Genomic DNA, 6,000 nt, shown 5'->3' with positions numbered 1-6,000 from the left:
CAGTAAGAATTTATTGAAAGGGAATTACTTTGAATCTCCAGGCTCAAAGATACCACAACAGACTCAATAAATATTATTTACATTATCCTACATCTCCCCCTGAAGCCTCTGCCTTCATCTCTGGTTCACAGAGATACACACTGTGGTGGTTTCACCAATCTCTCCAACCTTGTTTGGATCTCTCCAGGTTCTCCATGTTCTCTCTCGAACTCTATTGAGTAGCATGTGAATCTTCAGATACTATTGGTTCTCTGTTCAGGTTCTCTTCCTGATCGTATGGAAAGTTAGTCCATTCCATTGATGGTTGTCTCCTCGTTGATATGAGTGCACTTCTATTTCTTCTCACTATCCCATTCTCTGTTTCAACCAGATAAGATCTCAGACTTTGTGTCTTTTCCAGTACTTGACCTTCTCTGCTCCGGCCTCTAATCCAGGTTGGTTCACCTGGTTGGAGTTCTGGTAACTCATGCACTCTGTGGCATTGGTTGTAACTCTTAATCTGATTTGCACAATACTCACCCTCCTTCGCCCTTACTCTCTCGATGTCAGGGTTTTTAGACATGGTATGTGGAAGAACAGGAAGTTGTGTGCGTAATCTTCTTCCCATCAGCAGTTCTGAAGGAGCTAATCCATTCTGAAGTGGCGTGGAACGGTAACTCAGCAGTGCTAAGTTGAGATCATCGTTCTTTCTCAACATCACTTTGACTGTTCTTACTCCTCTCTTGGCCTCACCATTTGCTTTTGGGAACCTGGGCGAACTAGTTGTGTGGACAAGTCATAGTCTCCTGTGAATCTCGGTCCTTCATTCACAAACTGTGGACCATTGCCTGAATTGACAAGATCTGGAAAGGCACGTGAGGCAAAACTTCCTATTCATGAATTGATGACTGCTTCTGAGGTTGTTCCATAAAGATGTTTAACCTCAAAGCATCTGGAGGAATAGTCAACAACTTTGAGGGATGGTCTTCCCCTTGAGCTCGAATAGGTTCATTCCCAGGGTCTGGATGGAAATGAAGATATCATCAAAGGCTCTCGCTGCTCTTGGCGATGGATTGCAGAGGCGATGCAGCTCGAAATTATGTCCTCTAAGTGATTTTGAAATTCTTGGCCACCAAACTGGATTTTGTGTTCCAACCTGTCACTTTGTAAGGCCTAAGGTGTCCCTGGTGTATTCTTTGAAGGATTCTGAGCTTAGGACTCTTGGTATGTCTGACCTCACACACGGTAGATTAATAAGTCATCCACAATGCTGAGATGTCTGTGTTGCTGAAAGTACTGTTTTAGGATGAGATTGTTAAGAACATGTTCTGGCGATTCAGTTTTGCAGTTTTCTCTGATTTTAATACATTCTTCACCCGTTTTCTGTGCTTGGCGTGTTTCGTTCAGCCTCCGTGTGATTGCTGGTAAGAATGTTGTTACGAGTGAGCTGTATGGCTCTGCCTCCTCAAGAAGATTTTTGTCCTCTGGTTCAGGCTCCCCAACTTTGCTGTCTGCCTTGTACATGTTCATTCGTGGCATCAAACCGCATGAGTCTCAGCCAGAATCAGTGGATTCTAGGTGGCATCTTTGCTAGTTCCTTGGTATTTAATAAGGTGACTAAAGGCTTGTGGGTCATTTTTACTGTAAACTGGAGGCTTAAGGGACAGTTGGCGAGATTTTCACAGGCTGTGTGGCTGTCAATGCCTTCTTTTTGATTATTGCACATCTTTTTTTCTAGTTCGGTCAATAATCTAGGTGCATAATATGTGGGACTGCGAATTCCATCTTTCTAGATATGAAGGAGTGCTTCTCCTAGTCCAGCCACTGATGCATCTGCAGCAACTATTGTGGGCAGTTCCGGTTAATAATGTGCCAGCGGGTCTGGTAAAATAAACATATTCTTGATGTTCTGGAATGGAGATTTGTTGATATTTTCCACCTAATCTTGTCTGAGCACTTGTCGTCGTGGTTTGTTCACATGTGCTGAGTTTGGGAGGAACTTCTCTACCTGATTTACTGTCCCCATGAAGCTCCCTAACGTTGTGGGGTGGTGGACAATCGCTCATTGCCTTGCTCTTTTGGGAATCAGCCCTGATGCCTGATGCATGAATGAAATGTCCCGAGAACTTCATGGCGGGTTGTGAAAACTCACACTTCGTGTTGAGAGTTAGCCCTACTTCTTCCATAGCGTTGTAAGGCTGCTCTCACTCTCATATCATTGTCCATTGTGGTAAACCCATGGATCAGGATGTCATCCATCTGGCAGATGACACCTTCTAATCCCTTCGAATGGCTGTCATTGTTCGCTGAAAGTATCTCTGGAGCTGACCTGATTCCAAAGGATAGGAGGTTGAAACAATACCACCCGAAGGGTGTGATAAATGTAGCCAGTGGTTTGGATTCCTCATCCAGAGGTAGCTGCCAGGAGCCAATGATTGCACCCAACTTTGTGAAAATGGTACTTTTTGCTAGCTTTGCCAGACTCCCATTCACAGATGCCATTGGGTGTCACTGCCTTGCTTTAGCTGTGGGAGGTCAACATCGATGCGTATGGAGCCACTTGGTTTTGGTACGGGAACCATGCCTGAATGCCAGTTTGTGGGCCTGGTGACTCCCTGATGCAGCATGGACTCAATTTCTCGTTTCACCTTCTTTAAAAGCGGGCGTGAAACCTTCATTGGGGCGGACAGGCACACCGGTTTTGCCTCCGGTCTCAGTGAGATGCGATAGGTTGTTTTCAGCTTCCCTAGACCTCAGAGCGGTTTTGGGAATTCTGCCCGGAATGCTGTTGATTTTCCTGTGCTTCCTGGTTCACCGCCTTTGTGGATGGGTTGTGAATCTGTGCAAGCTTCCCGGCTTAACTGTAAACCTTCTTGATTGTGAATCCCAGACAAGATTTCTGTCATTTCCCTTTGTGTTGGAGTTTAGTCTCTTGGCTTTCAGCTGAACACCTCCTGGACCATGGAGTCTTATAGTCTATGGCTGGAGTATCTCTTAACCACTTTTCTGAATCCAACAGAATTGAAACAGCTGCTCCAGTGTCTAACTTGAAGTTTGTTTTGTGCCCGTTGACCATAATATCTGCATTCCAATAATTTCCACTTGATCCCGTGACTTCTCCCAGGAATGGTGCTTCTGGCTCTTTTTCTTCTTCAATCCCTTGAATGTCTTCAATTCCCGGAATGGTACATGACCTTGGCTATTCCCCCTTTAATTGTTCTGTTAAGAGCTGTTTCCTGCAGCAAACTGATTTAAAGTGGCCTCTCTTCTTGCAGGAATGGCACTCCGCATTTTTGATAGGATTGAGGATTATCGCATCAGCCATGATCTCATTAAGTGGCGGAGCAGACTCGATGGGCCTACTTCTGCTACTACGCCTTATAGCCTTATGCTTGTCTTCCCAGTGACGTGAAAAAAATAAAGAACAGGAGCACACAGGGTGTTTGCTGTCAGGTTGGCTGCTTAGTTTCAATCCTCCCTTTCCAATCTGGCGAATAATCGACTGCTTCCTGACTGGAATCCATTCAGCTGAGATCATCTTATCAAACACAGAATAAAGGAAAATGTTCCAGAGAAACTTAGTAAGTTAAAACTGTTTCTCTGTTTACCCATCCATAGGCCAGCAGCAAGTAGTTACTAAACCTTGTAGCTGGAGGGCGCTGATGTACCATTGTTCAAGATGAACATTGCACCCGACTGAAAGATATTCCCTGCATTTTCAGTGAGCCCTTCCAGTTTCCGTTTCATTGGGATTAAGTAACAGAGGATGTGGGTCTCCCTTTCGCCCGTGAGATCTGGGTCCTTATCAAACCCAGACCCATGGGGTTTTAAAAATTCTTTCACTGGGGATGGGGTCACTGGCTAGGCCAGCATTTATTGCCCATATTGAGTTCTGATGTTTCAGACTCGAAACATTAACTCTGTCTTCCTCTCCACAGATGCTGTCAGGCCTGCTGAGCTTTTCCAGCTATTTTTGTTTTTGTTTTATTGCCCATCCCTTGTTGCCCTTGAGGAGGTGGTGGTGAGCTGCCTTCCTGAACTGCTGCAGACCATGTGGTGTAGGTACACCCACAGTGCTGTTAGGAAGGGAGTTCCAGGATTCCAGAGCAAGTAGTGATGGTCAGCACATACAGGCCCAAAGACCTGCATGTCCCGTGAAAGAAACAAAACCAAAAGAGCGAGTTGGGTACACATAAGAAAAGAGAAGAGCGTGAAATAGGACCTTGTATAAAGCAGCCACCAGCTTGGCAACAGTGATGAGTATGAAACCCAAGGTAGCTGAATAGTATAACAGGACCTGCTCCCTCCCAACATTGAAATGCTTTGGAAGTCCATTCCCACAATAGTGATCTGTGAGCGATAAGTCTGATCAGTCAGAATGAGAATTTGTGAATAACAAGGAATCTGGATAGAGTAGAAAGGGAGAAATGGTTTCCGTTGGTGGGAGGATCGAAAACCAGAGGCCACCGATTTAAATGATTGCCAAAGGACCTAGTGGCAGTGTGAGGAAAATCTCTTTTACACCGCGATGGTAGGATTTGGAATGTGCAGCCTGAGAGAGTGGTATAAGGAGGTTCAACTGAGGCACTAGAAAAGGAATTGGTCAGGCTACTGAGGAGAGGGCGAGGAGGTGGGATTAGTTAATTTGCTCTTGCAGTGAGCCAGCACAGACAGAATGGGCTGAATGGCCTCCTGTGCTGTAATCATTCTGTGATCTTATGCAGGTTGGATTCTACGATTCAATTCGATTAATTGCTCACCATTTAATGTAGTACTTGTAAAGCAGTTGCGCCAAGCCAATATCGATATTGGTCAACGTATTTTTTAAAATTGTGCACGGGATGTAGCTACCGCTGGCTAGGCCAGCATTGTGGATAAGAACTTGCCAGCACTTGGAGGGGAACTTGCAGGTGGTGGTGTTCCCAAGCATTTGCTGCCTTCTCCTTTTAGGTGGTAGAAGTAGTGGGTTTGGAAGGTGCTGTCGGCTGAGCTTTGGCAAGTTGCTGCAGTGCATCTTATATACGGTACACTTTGCTGCCAGTGTGATTCAGCGATGAATGGAATGGACCTAGAAGATGGTGGATTGGTGCCAATCAAGCAGGCTGCTTTGTCCTGCATGGCGTCGAACCCCTTGAGTGTTGTGGGAGTGGCACTCACCCAGACAAGTGAAGAGTATTCCTTCACGTTCCTGATTTGTGCCTTGTAGATGGTGGACAGTCTTTGGGGAGTCAGGAGGTGAGTTACTCGCCGCAGAATTCTCAGCCTCTGACCTATTCTTGTAGCCACAGTATTTATGTGGCTAGTCCAGTTCAGTTTCTGGTCAATGTTGTTTGAAACCACTCAGATCTGAATTATGTGGAACTTGTTGACGATGGGCTAATAAACCTTTGTTGTGACTGTAATGTTTAACAGTTCTGTCCTGGTCATACAGACTACTCTCACTGACTGACATTAAACATGCACTTTCCTACGAGTCCTCCCCCTCTTGTTGATTTGCCGGTAAGCCTGATGATAAAAAAGGTTTCCTTCCCTCCCTATAAGAGTAGATTCACAACATGGGTCCTACACTGAGCTCAAATGAATCAATCTTCCCAATAAGACTGAGTGTGGCTGTGCACAGGGTATAGGGCAAGATCTATCAAATCTTTGAAAAAACCGAATTAAGCTTCTCAAACTGCCAAGAAGGGATATAACCAAACACACTCTAGATTCCTTGGCCAATAGTATAATCATCACACTATTGTATCTTTTTAAAACCATTATTTCATGGGATGTGAGCATCCTGGCATTTATTGCCCATCCCTAATCGCCCTTGAGAAGGTGGTGGTGGTGAGCTGCCTTCTTGAACCGCTGCAGTCCATGTGGTGTAGATACACCCACAGTGCTGTTAGAAAGGGAGTTCCAGGATTTTGATCCAGCGGCAGTGAAGGAATGGCGATATATTTCCAAGTCAGGATGGTAAGGGACTTGGAGGGGAACTTCCTGGCGTAGCTGCCCTTGTCCTTCTAAGCAGGGTGGGGG

The sequence above is a fragment of the Carcharodon carcharias genome, chromosome 3 (genome assembly GCF_017639515.1).
Source record: "Carcharodon carcharias isolate sCarCar2 chromosome 3, sCarCar2.pri, whole genome shotgun sequence".
Classification (NCBI taxonomy): Eukaryota; Metazoa; Chordata; class Chondrichthyes; order Lamniformes; family Lamnidae; genus Carcharodon; species Carcharodon carcharias.
This window is presented reverse-complemented; position numbering follows the sequence as displayed.